The 18,437-nt window shown below is 39.1% G+C and overlaps 1 long non-coding RNA gene across 2 annotated transcripts in view; it reads right to left on the bottom strand.

Moving 5' to 3' along the window:
• The window catches only part of LOC107126806 (uncharacterized), a 203,387-nt gene that overhangs the window by 118,722 nt on the left and 66,228 nt on the right, over nt 1-18,437 (bottom strand). For both annotated transcript variants that reach the window (XR_012419787.1, XR_010579650.2), the window contains exon 2: nt 15,222-15,321. This is a non-coding gene — a long non-coding RNA (uncharacterized lncRNA). The remainder of the gene's footprint in view (nt 1-15,221; nt 15,322-18,437) is intronic.

Below are 18,437 nucleotides of genomic sequence, written 5' to 3' on the forward strand. Positions count from 1 at the left end.
GCACACATGCCACCAAGTAAGTGTCCTGCAGTGTTTCTCTGAAGCACTGTGGCCTAGGCCTAGGTTCTAGTTCCTGAAGAAACAGAAGTGAACAAAAAAGACAAATGAACTTTCCTATGCAGGAAAGACAATAAAGATAGATAATAAAATGAATACTTGAATACACACACCATTTTAGGTAGTCACTTTGGATACTAAGAAGGAAAGAAAAGCAGTGCAAAGAAAAAGAGATGGCACAGAGGTAGGCAGTGACCCACTAAGGTATCAGGGGAGCCATCTCTGCATCTCTGCAGAAGAGATGTTTACTGGGACAGAGGAGAGAGTGAGCCCACAGATAGCCACAAAAAGAGCATCTGAGGCAGAAGAAATAGCAGAGGAACATGCCACTTCCTTGCCTTACTCAAGGAATAGGCAAGACCTGTCCTAAGCTTTTCGGCCTTCTAGATATAATTTTAAATTGTACAAAAAGCTCAGAAGCATAGGCATGAGCATGCTAGAAGAATTTGTAGAGAAGCAAGTAAGTGTCTTTTATTTTGGACTTTTTAAAAAAAAGTATTTATTTTGAAATAGAGTGTTGCTCTGTCATCCAGGCTGCAGTGCAGTGGTGTGACCCAGGCTGCAGCCTTCACCTCCCAGGCTCAGGTGATCCTCTCACTTCAGCCTCCCAAGTAGCTGGGAGTCATGGGCTCATGCCACCACACCTGGCTAATTTTGTTTTATTTTTTTTTTAGAGACGAAGTCTCAGTATGTTGCCCAGGCTGGTCTCAAACTCCTGGGTTCAAGCAGTCCTTCCACCTCGGCCTCCTAAGGTTGCTGGGATCATAGACATGAGTCACTTTGTACATTTCAAAGTTTTTTTTTAAAGTAATTTATGAGAGGCACATAAACGAAAAATATCAAAATACTTTATAAATTGTGTAAGTGTTATCTCAGTTAATAACACATTTGAGGTCGCGGTTTGGAATTCCTTCTAGGTCTTCATGATGTGCCTGCTAAGAAGATATTTGCTCATTTCTCTGTGGCAACCAGAACCAATTTCAGAATAAGGTCATTTTTAAAATGTAAAGAAATTATACATTATATGACACCCCATCCAATTTGGTTCTACGTTCCAATGACCTAGTTAAGTTTTTCTCAGCTGGGAATGATTTCTTCCCACAGAAGACATTTGGTAATGTATGGGGACTACTGAGGTTATCCCAATTAGAGAATGGTACTGACCTCTAGACGGCAGAGGCCAGGATGCTGCTAAAAATCCTACAGTGCACAAGAAAGACCCTATGACAAGGAAGCATCTGACTTATAATGTCAATATATAAAAGGCTGAAATGCCCTGATTTAGGTAGAAAGCACTGTTAACAAGTGGACACTGAATCCCTTGTCTCTGCTCTGATTTTCTACAGTTGCCATGGAGACCAGGTGATACATGGATGCAAATTCAGTGGCTGGGCAGAAGTTTCAAGGTCAGGGCAAGGGAAAAGACAGACAGTAAATGAGACTGCAGAGGCAACACTAACAAGCAAGGTTCTGCAAGGGCTGAACATCACATTCATCACACTTTGGAGTTTGCCCTCGGAGATCCCCCTCCTGGAGCAGGGGAATTCCTGATCTATCAACTTCTGTGTCAGTCTCCTGAACCGGAGGACCGGCTTCTTTTCCCTTCTTCTCCATACTCAAGAAAACACCTTCATGAGAGAGCTGGCTGCAAAATCCCTTCCAAGAGATCATGGGTCATCACAGTCAGAGACATGTCAAAGCACAGGCAGTGCAGGCTGGGTGGAAATGTGGTTTGGAAATTCAGAAGGAGTTTACCACTTGGATAACAGATGCATTGTGTCATTTCTTCTGGTGGTCATTTTGACATCGAAGCAATCATCTTGAATTTTGCTATTTCTTTCTAATTTTAATTCCCTTCTATTTGGCTTTATTATTAATCCTGAGAAGGCTTTTCTTTTTTTTTCCAAAAAAGACAAATATTTGGTATTGATCATCTTACCAAGAAGAACAGAAGAGTATGGCCATGTTACCTTAGAGCTATTAATGCTATTGCAGCATAGGATGGAACAATTGAGGCTTCATTTGTGCGGGGAGAGAATTCAGTCTTCTTCAAAGCTGATCTCTCTCTCTCTCTGGGGGGTGTGTGTGTGTGTGTGTGTGTGTGTGTGTGTGTGTATCTAATACCAGGATCTCATTTTATCTGTAATTGAAACGTAAACTAATGCACTAATATTAGTCTATCACCTATCGAGAAAAAGAGAGTCTTCAGTGATCAGAAATCAACTTAATACACTCTAAGTCCTTTTAACATCTTACACCACTTAAACCACACAGGCACATGCATGGGGTGAGTGTAAAAACAAACGGACACGTCATAGAAGACAGTTCGCAATTTTATCAGAAGTCTTAAAATATATTTACACTATGAATTCGTGTTTCACTGCGAAGAATATATCCTAAGAAAGTAATTTCAATGCTGCAGTTAACTGTTGCTTCTGCCTGCCCTGGAAAGGTTGTTCCTTCCGCTACTGGCACCCAAATTCCCTCTGGGAATGTCTCTCGTGCCCACTCTCCCCCCATGCGTTTACGTGGGGCTGGTGCCCTCCTCTGCTTAGAGAGCAGTCCCAGTGTCAGGTCTAAGGAATTAGTGAATGTCATTGTTTTGCACTGTAATCTGTTCAAAGCTCTAGGCCAGGCACGTCCCAGAACATTAATAGAACTGTGGAAATAAGAAGGTCTCTTGTTAATCACATGTATTGCTGGAAGGATATGAGCTTGAAAAGGTAGGGTACCACCACAAGGACAGAACCTAACTAAGAAGGTATCTGTCACAGCAAACAGTAGGGCTGAGCATGTGAACCTAGAACGGACGCCTGGCCTCTCTCACCATCGGTTAGAATCTTGGCTTGAGGAAGACAGAGCTTCTGTGTGCACTGCTGTGTCTCTGCTACCAAGAATGTCATTTGGGAGATGCTCATAAATTGTGGGATAAAGACTTTGGGGAACAAACTCCTGATGAGGGCCCTCGAGTACCTCCACGAAGCCACTCCTAAAGCCAATGTACTTCTTTCCAGTCACGACATTTAACACATTCTTGTTGTGTGGGTGTGTGTTTGTTTTCTGGCTTAAGGCAGCTTGAATTGGGTTCATAACAAATAAACATTTCTAATACAAGAGATGTCTGCACAGGGGTTTATTCACGATACTCGTCTCACAGTTTGCTCTGTACTGTGTGTATTTTGTATTTCGCTAGCTGGTGAGGATGAACGTGAGACAGCCAAGTAGAAAGGGCTCCCCGAAAGAACCTCGGTCCGGCCTGAACACTGGGAGGCTGCGCGCTGGGGTGCGGGCTCGGGAAGTTCGCGTCCTTTGCAGGAGGGAGGAGCCTGGCCTCTCCTGTTCTGGGGTGAAACTGGGGATTCCGTCTGTGAGGCAGGCAACCGGCTAGCAGAACTCTCGCTTTGCTGAGAGTCCCTGTTTTCCTTTTTTATTTTTTCTTTTCAACCAATCAATTTTATTTTTCTCACCTTTCAAGGTGTCTGCAAGCCTAATCTTTCACGGCCGTGTGAGAAGAACCTGGCTTTTAGCTGAACTAAAAAGAAAGGCCTACTACAAATGGGGTCACTGTTACAGAAAGATGCTCTTAGATTCCATGCATTCAATGAGCAAGAAGTTTAGTCTTGTGTAGGTTGGTCTACCCATACATTTCCTAGAACCCCTAAAGGGGCTTATGGATATCACCTTAATCACCTTACAGTTCTCTGAGACGTCTTGAGATTTTACATCCTAGGTCCAGTTTTTCTGTAGGTCCAGGGGATCAACAGCACCTTTATGCCTTGGGCCAGCATTTCACAATATCCCCCTAAGTCCACCTCCCTGTGAATCTGCGAAGTGAGTGTGTGTTACCAAATCTGTAACATAACCGAAGTAAGGCTCAGCTCATATCCAGCCAGGAAATCTGTTTACATTTACAGTGATAGAAAATAGCATCAACATAATGCCCAACAATAGATTTAATAAGAACTTTTTTTTTTTGAGGTGGAGTTTTCCTCTTGTTGCCCAGGCAGGAGTGCAGTGGCACGATCTCAGCTCACTGCAACCTCTGCCTTTTGAGTTCAAGCGATTCTCCTGCCTCAGCCTCCTGAGTAGCTGGATTACAGGCCCCACCACCATGCCTGGTTAACTTTGTATTTTTAGTAGAAATGGAATTTCACCATGTTGGCCAGGCTGGTCTCGAACTCCTGACCTCAAGTGATCCACCCACCTCAGTCTCTCAAAGTGCTGCGATTACAGGCATGAGCCACTGCTCCCGGCACATCCAATAGTTTATCATACAGTTATTAAAACCAAGTTCATTTAATGCACTCACTTGACAAATATTTTTTGTGTCCTGTTCCCAGATTCCCAAGCTGGCCCTGGGAGACAATGGTTTAAACAAATGTCTACCTCGCCTCTGAGCAACTGATACTTGCTTTCCAGTGGGAGAGGTGGATAATAAACAAGTCAATAAGCTAAATAATTATAAACTATAGTAACTCTATAAAGAAAAGGGAGCTGTGATAAGAAGTAGAAAAGATAAAGCCTATTTTCTCTAGGGGTAATCAGGGAAGGTCTCTCAGAGGAGGTATTGACTCTGAGACTTAAAAAAAAGGAGGGACCAGCCATGCATAGCAAAAGAATGTCCTCGTGCACTCAGGGAACCTCGTGCACAGTTCTGTGCAGCTGGCATGTCGTGAGTCACAGGAAAACAGTACGAGATAGAACTGAGGTGGAGGTGAGGAAGGAGTAGTCTTCCTGGTTCCTTTCCACCTCAGTAAGGAAGCATGATTTATGTTTGCTTATTTTCATGAGAATATATCACTGAAGAATAAGTAAAGAAAAATATATTACATGCATGCAAAAAATGCATTATCATTCATGGATAGAAATAAATGTTGGTAAGGAATACTTCAAATATTCAAGAATATAATGGGTTTATGAGTGATCTTTTTGTTACTTCTTTTCGCCTATCTACGAGGGACATATGTAAAAAGAAAAAGACCCATAGTTTAAAGACAATGACACTGTAGAAAACTTAACAGATGCCTGCGTGTAATGTGGTTGGCAAACACTGATGACTCGGCATGTGAGGCACAGGCAAATCCTAATGGAGGGCTGCTCACCATCCAGAGAAGCGGACCTGTCATTGCTGCTCTCCCGTTAACATGTGAGGTCATGTGCACAGATCCTCAAAGATGACTCTTTAATGGGATGTGGGTACCATGATATATAATTCTACAATATTCATACCGTGGCTCATATGCCATTTGAAAGCTGGCAGAAATAAACCCTTGAGAACTGACATGGCATCTCCCTAGACCCCAGAAATTTTGTCACAGGAAATATTTTGATTGTGTTAATCACTATTGAATTGCCCATTCCCTGCCTTCCAATCAGCCCTTGTTTAAAGCTTATTTTCTGTGCCAATCAAAGATTTCTTTCAGATAATCATAAGAACTCTTCTTTGGGAGCTAACAAATGTACTCATTGGGTTTCACTGTCTACATCTCCAAGGGAATGCTGGAAGACATGATGCGTATCCTAATGCTACTCACTTTATAGCTGTACTCAGATAAATGTGAATTTGGTTTCAATCTTCAAATGCATTGTCTGACATGAGTTGTGTAGACCACTGCTCCATGATTACATTCGGGGAGATTCAGAGGTTCGTGACTGTGTCTAAGCCAAAAATAGTGGCAGTATGTCATATGAAATAAAAGTGAGTAAAAGATTACATAACGGAAAATATGAAAAGTGAATTTCTCCAGGGTATGCCTTCAAGATTGCAGCCAACCACATCTCCCAACAGGAGAAACTAAAAGCACACAGACAAAATATTTTTAAGCTTTTTTTTCTTTTTTTTCTGACAGAGTCTCACTCTGTTGCCAGGCTGGAGTACAGTGGTGTGGTCTCAGCTCACTGCAACCTCCGCCTCCTGGGTTCAGGCGATTCTCCTGCCTCAGCCTCTCCAGTAGCTGGGACTACAGGCATGCACCACCACACCCAGCTAGTTTTTGTATTTTTAGTAGAGATGGGGTTTCACCATGTTGGCCAGAATGGTCTCTATATCCTGACCTCGTGATTCGCCTGCCTCAGCCTCCCAAAGTGCTGGGATTATAGGTGTGAGCCACCGCACCTGGCCTAAGCTACCTTTTTCAAGACATTGGAGAGCCCTAAGGGGAGGAGGCCATGAGCGACAAAGACCTCGGTATAAAGGAGCCCGGTTGGTGTCAGCTGCTGTTTTTCACAACCTTTATCCATTTAGGCAGTTACCAGCTTCAGTGTGATGGGGTGGGGGACTGGGAATCTCAGCAGAAATCCTAGCATAAAACAGAAGCCAGGTAGCATTCTCAGCAGCCTCACAAGGACAAGGAAATAAAAATTGGAGTTCATGGTCATCAAGGTAACTCGAACTTTAAAGGCTAAGGTCTAAGAGAAATGGGAAAAACAGAAATGAACTCAGAGAGTCTTCTCAACCGAAGGCATTTGAGAATGCCTTATTTTCACAGTGAAAGAAGCAAAGAACCTGCAGAGAAACGTCATTAAATGGCTGAAAAGCTAAACATAGCTTTCAGCAGTCTCATAGTTTCAGGGAGATGAAAATTACAGTTAATGGTTGTCTTGATTTATGACAAGAGTGACACCATAGTACAGTGGCGGAAAGAATCATTCTTTGGATGTATGGTGCTGGATCAAATGAATATTCATACAGACAAAAAATGAATCTCAAGACTTATCTAAAAGTTATACACAAAACTCTAAATTGCCTGCACTTCTAGAAGTTACAGATAAAATGATAATCCTTCTAGAAAGGAGGATAGGAGAATCTCTTTGTGACATTGGGTCAGATGAACATTTTCTAATTAGTTCATGGAAAGTAAAAAACTTCAAGGAAAAAATCAATTTAGCTACATTAAATTGGAGAGTCTTACTTAACAAACAAACACCAATAATTAGCTTGACTATGGTCATTTCACAATGCACATGTATATCAAAATATCACGCGGCACACATAAAATATACCAGTTTTTGTTTGTTGATAATACCTCAATATAACTGTTGGAATAAAAACACTGGTAGGAAAAGGCAACCTGTAGAAACACTATAAATATATTTTTTTAAAAGATGAGATTCAATAGAAACGCTGGGAAATTTTGGAACAAGCATTTCATACAAAGAAAAAAAAAACACACATCCAAATAATCACTGAAAGTCAGCATAGCAGCTAATTCTGGGTGTGGCGGTGTCTTACCAGGTTGAAAAGGGGTCTTTTTGGGGGGCCAGTAGTATAGTAATTCTTAATTTTGATGTTAGTTATACAAGCATATTAACTTTAAAAAATTGCTGAGTTCTACACCTATGATTTGTGCCTTTTTCTTTATATCAACTGTATATGTAATTTCATTTAAAATTATTTACTTAAATTTTACTTTAAAAAAGAGTAGGAACACTTCCACTTCCAACCAACATAGAGTAATGAGAGCTGCTTTTACCCATCCACCTGATACAGACCAAAAAAAACCTAGAAGTAAAAATATTTGAAACAATAGATTGTAAGACATTGAACGTTAGCCAACAAGGGACGCTAATCCCTGAGGGATGGAAGACAAACTAGATGGATATTACAATGCTTCTAGTTTACGGTCTCAAGAGAGTATTCTTGCTGTGGTACAGGGAAAAAGAAAGTTCTTTGATTTGAGGACTCTGAGAGACCAGCAGACCAGAATCAAGAGGATATCATACTGAAGAAGAGAGAGCAGCGCTCTCTGAGAGAGAGAAAGAACCCCCACATTCTTCAGAGGAGCCTCAGTTAACATGAAACAGAATTCCGGTCAGCAGAGGAATGTGAGGAACCCCCTGAAGCCAGAGGAAAGAAATACTTGAAAGAATTTGTGGTAACCACAGTCAGGGCCAAGTGCAGTTGTTGTTCTCACCAGCAAGAATGGAAAGCCTCATGCTTCAAGTATTACACACAGTGCGGAATGAATCTCACTCAAGAAGGGGCGAATCATTAGACCTACAATGGCCACTATTCAAGTTGCAACTAAAACATTGTAAAGTAAGTTCTAAAACTGACAAACTATTTTCATAAAATATAATGGCATCCCAGAACAAAAGCCAGGATTATTTCTAGTAATGCCAAAAAACAAAAATAACCTCACCCAACTAGGTAAACTGTAGTGTCTCGCATCTGATCCAAATGTGTTAAGGCATGGAAATAAGCACACAGATATGCCTCATGATAAGGAAGAAAACCAGTCAGTCAGAAGCAAACAAAAGAGAACTGACACAGACGTTAGAATTATTAGACAAATACATGAATGAAGTTATTATAACTGCATTTCATATGTTCCAAGACGTAAAGAAGGCTATCCCCTTTCTTTTCCTCTCTCCCCCACATAAACACTGACACGCTCACACACATACAGACAGAAATGCTCCTCAACTTACAACAGAGTTGTGTCCAGATAAACTCAACATGAGTCATAAGCAAAAAATGCATTTAATACACCCAGCCTATGGAACATCATAGCTTAGTTTAGTCTACTTCATACATACTCATAACACTTACTTTAGCCTTCTGTTGGGCAAGGTTATCTCACACAAAGCCTATTTTATAATATGGTGTTCAATATCTCATGTAATTTATTGAATACCACACTGAAAGTGGAAAACTGTATTGTTGTGTGAGTATTCAAAGTATGACTTCTACTGCATAAACATTGCTTTTGCACCAGAGTTCAGTTAAAAAATAAAATCCTAAGTTGAAACATTGTAAGTCCAAAACTGTCTGTATATGTACATGCATTTATATATACTTACATGCATATATGTTGAAATATACATATCTACATATGTGATGAATAGATACAAATGTTTTAACATGTAGAAAATCCTATCTCTCCCAATTAAAACTTCTAGAGATAAAAACCACAATGTCGGAGATGGAAAATACCCCGGGTAGGCATAACAACAGACTAAGCATCACAGAATAAGAACTGTGAACACAAAACTGTAACAGTAGAATGACTTTATCCAAAATGAAACAAAGAAAAAAAAGAGAGAAAACAGAGAAATAAGAAGAGCATCAGTGAGCAGCAAAACAATCCCAGTCACCTAATATTTGAGTAACTGAGGTTCCAAAAGGAGAAGATGAAGAGGGGGTGACAGAAAAAAAGATTTGAGGATATAGTGACTAATTTTTTTCACCTAGTTTTATCAAAACTAGAGATCCAACAGGCTCCATAAACCCAACCCAAAGCCCAAGAAGCATAAAGAAAAATACACAAAAGCACGTCATAATCAAATCCGCCAAACCCAGGGATAAAATCTTAAGAGCAGTCAGGAAAAGAAGTGTTTGATACAGAGTAACAAAATAATGATGAGAACCATTTCTTGTCAGAAACAAGCTAAGCAAGAGGAGAGTTGGATAGCATGCTTTAAAAACTGAAAAAAAAAATGGTTCATCTATTCGACAATTGTCTATCCCCAGAAAAATATGTTAAAAGTAAAGGCAAAATAAAGATTTTTTTACACAAAAGATGGATAAAAGGATTTATCACCGACAGACCCACACTACAAGGAATATTAATAGAACTCCTTTAGGCAAAAATAAAATGATTTCATAAGGAGATATCTATGTCCACAAAGAAATAAACAATTCTAGAAATGATAATTGCATGGATAACTGCATAAGATTTTTTTCTCATTTCTTATTATAAAACTCTTTAAAAGATAATTGACTATTGAAACAAATACAAAAACAATGTAATGTGAGTGTTATGTAAAAGCTTGGCAACAATTGCCAAAGGTTTAGAAGCAGAAATAGAAGTACACTATTTTGGTTTCTTATACTTATGCAGAGTAGTATAAATCACTCTAAAGTATGCTGTGATTGCCTTTGCCACGCCATGGATATAACTGTAGATCATCACATTAAATGAAATAACTCAGAAACGGAGAGTCAAATACAGCATGTTTTCACTTACAGGTGGGAGCTAAAAAATGTGTGCATGGACATACAGAGTGGAAAAATGGATACCAGAGAATCCAAAGGGAAGGGAGGCTGGGAGGGGAATGAGGGATGAGAAATTACTTAATGGATATCATGTACACTATTCAAGTGATGGCTACACTAAAAGCCCACACTTCACCACTGTGCAATATATCTGTGTAACAAAACTGCACTTATACCCCTTAAATCTATTGAAAAAAACTATACTGTGATGTTACAGTTGTATAATTTAAACTCTGAAGAATGAATCATAATAACAAAACAAACATTTAATCAGCAAACATAGAATATAAAATGGAATAATAAAATATTCAATTAATCCAAAAGAAGGCAGGAGAAGAGGAAAAGAGGAAGAAAGAATATTTGAGGAAACTATAATATAAATAGTAAGATGATAGATTTAATTCTAAACATATCCGTAACTATATTACACGTAAATGTATAAATACTCCAATTAAGAAGGCAGATTTTTTTAAATATAAAAGCAAAGCTCAACTATGAAGCCCACTTTAGTATAAAGAAACATATAGGTTAACATTAAAATTATGGGAAAAAAAACATGCTAACACTGAACAAAGGAAAAGTAAAATTGATGCATTAATATCTCATGAAGTAAATTTTAGAGCAAAGAATATTGTCATAGATAAAGTTGATTTCACAATGATAAAATAGTCGATATATTGAAAGGCTATAATAATCTTCAATATTTACACTCCTATTAACAGAACTTGAAAATATATGAAGCAAAAGCTGATAGAACTGCTAGAAGCAGACAAACCTACAATTATAATCAGAGATTTCAGTATTCCTCCCCAAAATTCATAGGTCTAATGGAAAAATCTGTGAGAATATACTTGAACAATACTAATAATGAACCTGACCTAATTGACCTTCATAGAATAATCCACCAAAGAAGAGCAGAATACAGTTTTTTCAACTGCACATTGAATAATCACCAAGTTAAACCACATCCTGTGCAATAATACAGTATTACTGACTGAAACTTGTATTTTTATTTTATGTTTATTTTATGTTTTATTACATTTCAGTAATACAAAATACATGTTGTGACCACACAGGAATTAAAATTGTAATCAATAACAGATTTCAGGAAAATTTTCAAATTTTTCAGAAATTAAATATGCAGTTTTAGATTTCTATGGGTCAAAGAAGACATTAAAAGGAAAATTAGGAAGAATTTTGAAATGAATGAAAATCTTAACACAATATCAAAGACTGCAGGATGTCAATGACCCAGAATTTGGGAGGGGATGTTTAAATACCTGTATCAGAAAAGAAGAAAAGCCCCTCGGTGACTTCAGCTTCCGTCTTAAGCAACCAGAAAAAACGGATGAAGCTCAAAGTAGGCAGAAGAAAGAATATGTTTTTTAAAGAGCTCAGAGAAGATGTCGATGAAATGGAAAACAGGGAAAAAAGAGGGAAATTAATCTGAAAGCTTGTTTTTAAAGGATATAAAAACTACTGATAAATACCTTTCACACTGATCAAGAAAAAAAAGGCACACAAATTCATAATACCAGTGAGCAGAGAGATGGCATCATGACACATTCTAAAGACGCTAAAATGCTAATAACAACATTATGAACAGTTATGTAGCAGTAAATTTGAAAATATATATAGAAAAAATCTTGAAAAACAAAACTACTGAAGCTCAAGTGAAGAATGAAGAGCTATCTTAAACAGCTGTATATCTAATAAGGAAATTTGCATTATTCGTTTAAAAAGTTCTTGAAAGAAAATTCCAGTTCCAGATGGTTTCACCGTTGAATTCTACCAAGTAGTTAAGAAAGACACAACACTAATTTTATAAATTCACTTCAAAACATTGAAAAAAGAAACTATGAGGCCAACATGGCCAGGATACAAAAACCAGACAAAACTTTACAAGAAAAGAAACCTAAGGACCGATATCCTTCATGAACATAAATATAACAATTCTAAACAAAATTTTAGCAAATTGAATCTAACAGTGTAAAAAATCATAATACCTCCAGATCCAGTGTTGTTCATCTTAGGATTGTCTAGTTGTTTTAAAATTTATATATTCATCAATTCTTTACTTCATATCAACAAACTTAAAATGCAAAGCCATAAGATAATCTCACTAGATGTTAAAAAGCATTTGGCAAAATTCAGCATTCATTCCTGATTAAAATATAAATAAATAAACTTCTAACCAAACTAATCATCAAGAAAAATCATTGCAATCTGTAAGAGGCATCTACTGAAAACCAGCAGTTGGCATCGTTCTTACTGGTCAAGTTTGAGTGCTTTCCTCATGAAATCAAGAACAAGACAAAAATGCCTGCTTAGATCACTTGTGTTCAACATTGTACTGGAAGTTCTTTTTTTTTTTTTTTTTTTTTTTTTTTAAGACGGAGTCTCGCTCTGTCGCCCAGGCTGTAGTGCGGTGGCGCCATCTCGGCTCACTGCAAGCTCCGCCTCCCGGGCTCACGCCATTCTCCTGCCTCAGCCTCCGGAGTAGCCGGGACTACAGGCGCCGCCACACCCGGCTAATTTTTTGTATTTTTAGTAGAGACGGGGTTTCACCGTGTTAGCCAGGATGGTCTCGATCTCCTGACCTCGTGATCCGCCCGCCTCGGCCTCCCAAAGTGCTGGGATTACAGGCGTGAGCCACTGCGCCCGGCCTGTACTGGAAGTTCTAAAAAGTGCAATAAAGCAATTAAAAGAAATAAAAGGCACCCAGCTAGAATGGGATTAGGAAAACTGCCTTTCTTTATACACCATATAGAGAGTGGAAAAAGTCCGTGTAGGAAATCCAATCAACTGTATCGTAAACCGACCGGAACTGCTTAGAACACTTGCAGGGTCCAAGCACAAGATTCAGCAAAATCAAACTACAAAAATCCTTTCAAAAAACAGTCAGATATCCACATTGAAATTCAAAGATACTACACACTTTCAAAGAACAATCAGACATCCAAATTGAAATTCCATGTATAATGCATAAAAAATGTAAAATACTTAGGGATAAATAATAAAAATGGGAAAGACCTACCCTGAAAACGATAAGACTTTGCTGGGAAAATTATAAAGAAAGAGATACATCATGTTCATAGGTGAGAACTCTCAATATTGTTAACATGTTGGTTTTTCCCAAAACAATTTATGATTCAATGAAGTCCCAATCAAAATCCATGAAGACATTTTAAATAGACATTGACAAACTGATTTCAAAATTTATATGGAAAGGCAAAAGACCTAGCATAGCCACAACAATATTGAAAAAAAAGAACAAAATTAGTACTAACCAAAATCATAACACACTTTTTGTATAAATCACAACTAAAGAGAATAAAAATGCAAGCCACAGACTGGGTGAAAACATTTGCAATCATAAATTTGACAAGAAGTTTGTATCTAGAATATTAAGAACTCTCAAAATTCAAGAAGAAAAAAATGATATGAGTGAAAAATGGGAGGAAGATTTGAACAGGTGCTTCACCAACATAGATATATGAAAGCAGACACACAAATAGGTATTCCACACCATTAGCCATTAGAAAAATGAAAATTAGAACCACAGAGAGAGATTACTACACATCTATTTAAATAGCTAAAGTTAAAAAGACGAATGGGCCCAGACATGGTGGCTCACGCCTGTAATCCCAACACTTTGGGAGGCCCAGGCGGGCGGATCACCTAATGTCAGGAGTTCGAGACCAGCCTGGCCAACATGGTGAAACCCTGTCTCTACTAAACATATAAAAATTAGCCGGGCATTGTGGAGAGCGCCTGCAATCTCAGCTACTCGGGAAGTTGAGGCAGGAGAATCACTTGAAACCAGGAGATGGAAGTTGCAGTGAGCCCAGATCGTGCCACTGTACTTCACCCTGGGCCATAGAGTGAGACTCCATCTCAAAAAAAATAAAAACAAAAATAAAAATGAAAAGACTAATGGCAGGAATGTGAAAGAAATACTCCACAACGACTTTGGAATACAAGTACTTCGGCAATTTCTTTGAGTTAAACATATGCCTATCATATGATGCAACCATCCTAGGTATTCGCCCAAAATAAATGAAAAGACATACCCATAGAAGCTGGCACATGGATTTTCACTGAAGCCTTATTTGTGAATAGCCCCAAATTGGCAGCCAACCAAGTGTCCCTTAACAGGTTAACGGATGTACAGAGAGTGGTATCTTCATACAATGAATACTAATCAATAATAAAAAGAAACAAAACATTATTAAATATTACAAAATAGCTGAAGTGTAAAATAGCCATGCTGAGTAAAAGAATCCAGGCTGGGTGTGGTGGTTCACCCTTGTAATCCCAGTGCTTTGGGAAGTCAAGGCAGGAGGATGGCTTGAGGCTAGGAGTTTGAGACCAGCCTCAGCAGCATAGTGAGACCTTGTCTCCACAAAAAATAAATTAAAAAAAATTAAAATTAGACAGCTGTGGTGGCACATACCTGCAGTCCTAGCTACTCGGGAGGCTGAGGTGGGTGGATCACTTGAGCCCAGGAGTTCAAGATTGCAGTGAGCTATGATTGCACCACTACACTCCAGCCTGGGCAGCACAGCAAGATCCTGTCTAAAAAAAAAAGAAAAATCCAGACCAAAAAAATTGTACAGATTCTATTATTTCCTTAAATGATGTTTGAGAAAAATGCAACTTCATTTATAGTCACAGGAGGCAGAGGAGGGGTTGTCTGAGGAGGGTGGTATAGAAGGGTGTGAGGGAGGGATTAACAAATCAAGGTGAAAAATCTTTCTGACCAGTCTCTACTAAAAATACAAAAATTAGACAGATGTAGTGGTGCATGCCTGTAATCTCAGCTGCTAGAGAGGCTGAGGCAGGAGAATCGCTTGAACCCAGGAGGCAGAGGTTGCAGTGAGCCAAAATTGCACCATTGCACCCCAGCCTGGGCAACAAGAGAAAAACTGCATCTCAAAAGAAAATTCTTTTTGAGAAGATGGATGGGCTCATTGTCTTGATTGAAGGGAGTTTTTCACAGGTGCATACGTATAGCAAAACTTATGAAATTGCACACTTTCAATGTGCACAGCTTATTGTATGTTAATCATAATTCAGTAAAGCTGTTAAAAAATACTTGTCTACAATTTATTTGCCACTTTTTCTGTTAACAAACAAGATGTAATAGAAAAGTATATGCAAATACCTGTGAGTCACCAGTGTTGTGGTTCCCCAAACTTTGGAAATCTTCTTTTATATTTCTTTTGTTGGTGGGAGAGGAAGCTTATTTGTTTCCTTCCTGGGCCCTGGAATAAAATACGTTGTTGTCTGTGAAAGATACATGAACTCAGTACTACCAAATTTAGCAACCATCATCAATAACATCTCTGAAATCACAGTTTTCTGTGCTAATTGTATGATCTTCAACACTCATTAAAATAAATTCTTATTTTTTCATAGTCTACTCTAGTTCCTAAAAATCATCTTTGCATTACCAGTTTGATGTTCTTTATGGAACATGGTCAGAGCTTAATGTCCATGGTGTAGTGCGTGTCTCCATCTCATTTTCCTTCTTCTCTTACCTCACCTGCTATATTTTCTCCAAATATGGTGGTAATTTCAAAAAACGTGGGTTTGTTTCTTAATTTTGACTTTTTAATATTCCAGTGGAAGGCCGGATGCGGTGGCTTACTCTTGTAATCCCAACATTTTGGGAGGCTGAGGCGGGCGGATCACCTGAGGCCAGGAGTTCGAGACCAGCCTGGCCAACATGGTGAAACCCCTTCTCTACTAAAAATATAAAAACTAATCAGGCATGGTGGTGAGCGCATGTAATCCCAGCTACTAGGGAAACTGAGGCAGGAGTATCCCTTGAACCTGGAGGCAGAAGTTGCAGTGAACTGAGACCAAGCTATTGCATGCCAGCCTGGGCAAAAGGCAAAACTCCGTCTCTTGAAAAAAAAAAAAAAAAAAATTCCAGTGGAGATTGTGCTTCTAAAACTCTATCTAAAGATGATCTAGGCTGCCTTGCTAGTAGAGTTCTAATTTGTGTCTGCAAGTGAACGTCAGGTGCGTGAGGTTTAAAAGGTAAAAAGCAGGGAAGGCATTTGTCTCCAGTGGCAGGTGCAGAAGTGCATGTGGGCATTGCTGGATGGTGAGCATGAGGTGGTGCCACAGTTTCCTGACTTCCTCCTGGGCATCAGCCACTTGGGTGCGAACATAATTCGCAAGATTTCCATCAGCCTTTCTGACTGCCTGCTCAGTCCTTCCCTGGTTGAATCAACCTTTAATTCTCTACATGAAATAATCCCTGCTAAAAGCATCTAATGACTTCAGATTTTTTTCTGAATCAGTTAGTGTTTTCATATTTGGTTGGTTGGTTTCGTCTTTTAAGTCACTAAACTTTCTGGGATTTCTTAAATTGTGGTAAAATATACATAACATAAAAATTTACTTTTTTTTTTTTTTGAGACGGAGTCTCGCTTTGTCACCCAGGCTGGAGTGCAGTGGTGCGATCTCGGCTCACTGCATGCTCCACCTCCTGGGTTCACACCATTCTCCTGCCTCAGCCTCCTAAGTAGCTGGGACTACAGACACCTGCCACCATGCCTGGCTAATTTTTTATATTTTTATTAGAGACGGGGTTTCACCATGTTAGCCCGGATGGTCCTGATCTCCTGACCTCGTGATCCGCCCGCCTCAGCCTCCGAAAGTGCTGGAATTACAGAAGTGAGCCACCGTGCTTGGCCAAAAATTTACTCTCTTAATCATTGCTAAGTGTACAGTGCATTCACACTGTTGTGTAATTGATCTCCAGAACTATTTTCATCTTGCAAAACCAAATGCTATTCCTATCTCCCCTTCCCCCAGCAAGCACCATTCTCCTTTTTGTCTCTATGGATTTGACCATTATATGTACCCCATATAAGAAGAATTATACAATATTTGTCTTTTGTGATTGGTGTATTTCACTTAGTATGATGTTTGAACCAGTTGTATTTTGTCATATTTAATATATGGAACCTTGGCCTGAAGAATAAAGCAAGTGTTTGATTTTGTTGATATAAAATAGATTCCTTTCCTAGAATTCTAAGTAGTTCTACCCATGCAAAAATATTCAAATGCTTTGTTTCTTACTTCCTCTGCAGTTTTCTACTACCCTGATTTTTAGTGCATCCAAGGGGCTGATGATAGCTAAGGATAATATGCCAGAGAACCTCTGCCGACTGGCAAGCCCCGGGAAACCTCTCCTTGTTGTGTTAAGTCTCCGAAATCAGGCACTCTTACCCATGCTGAGTGTTATCTAGACATAATTTCTCTCTAAATTCTATTACTGGCCTTTGGCTGCAGACAAATAAGTTAATTCACATCCATGTCAATAACTCAGTCACACTAAAATTGAATCAATGAATATAATTAGGACTCCAAGTATGCTGTAATTTGGCAATGATGGTACTCATAGTGAGGTGGTGAGATTAATCACTGGGTGTCGTAAATGAAATGTGCTGGTTCACAAAGAATCCAGCACAATTTCCCTGGCTAGGATGAAGGTTGGCAGTCGTGGGTTTTCCTGGACAGTGTCGGGCCTATACACTCTGGGGGAGCCTGAGTGCGCTACCGTGAAAAGATGCAAGCGTGAAGAATGTTCTCCATCACCTGGAGATTCAGGGTCAAATGAGTCAGTGTTCTCTTTTGGCTGCCCAGGTTTTGGGGGGTGCTAAATGTCTTTACCAGCCCAGGAAACCTGTGGTCCCCCAACTATCCAGTACAATGAAGGAAAATTCGAAATGAAAATACCTCATGCAAACTCGAAAGCTCATCCATGAAAAACTAACAACTTGTTCTGCACATGAATCTTCTGAATTTGGTTTTCTGGTTTACAAACCCACAGCAGATCAGAAATAGCAAGTTACAAAATGAAACAGAGCAAAGTATACATGAAATGACAATGGGCAATGAGGAAACTCTGGAAAATAACACAAACACAGCAGACGTGGGACCTCCAAGAACATCTCCGTTTGGGTCATTAAATGTAGGAGCAAATAGCTCTACAGACTGCAGCAGGTCTTATGTTTATCTACAAATTTCACCACCACACACACCACACGCTTACAAACATAAGCAGGTCTTATGTTTATCTACAAATTAAGAAACATGTTCATAATTACGATGTTCAGGTGCCCTGAAGAGACTGATAATCCTTGTAGTTTATGGAGTCAAGGGATGCAATAATATGTTTAAGCACAGTTCTATCTCCCACACATATTAACGGGCTCATACATGGTTCTTAATATGTATCAGGCATTATTATCTAGCATTTGACGGTGCTCGTTTCAGACAAAGAAAATGAGGCTCAGAGAAATTAACTAACTTTCTTAAATCACGGGGTCATTAAGTAATGAAGCATGAATTCAAACCCCAG

The sequence above is a fragment of the Macaca fascicularis genome, chromosome 11 (genome assembly GCF_037993035.2).
Source record: "Macaca fascicularis isolate 582-1 chromosome 11, T2T-MFA8v1.1".
Lineage (NCBI taxonomy): Eukaryota > Metazoa > Chordata > Mammalia > Primates > Cercopithecidae > Macaca > Macaca fascicularis.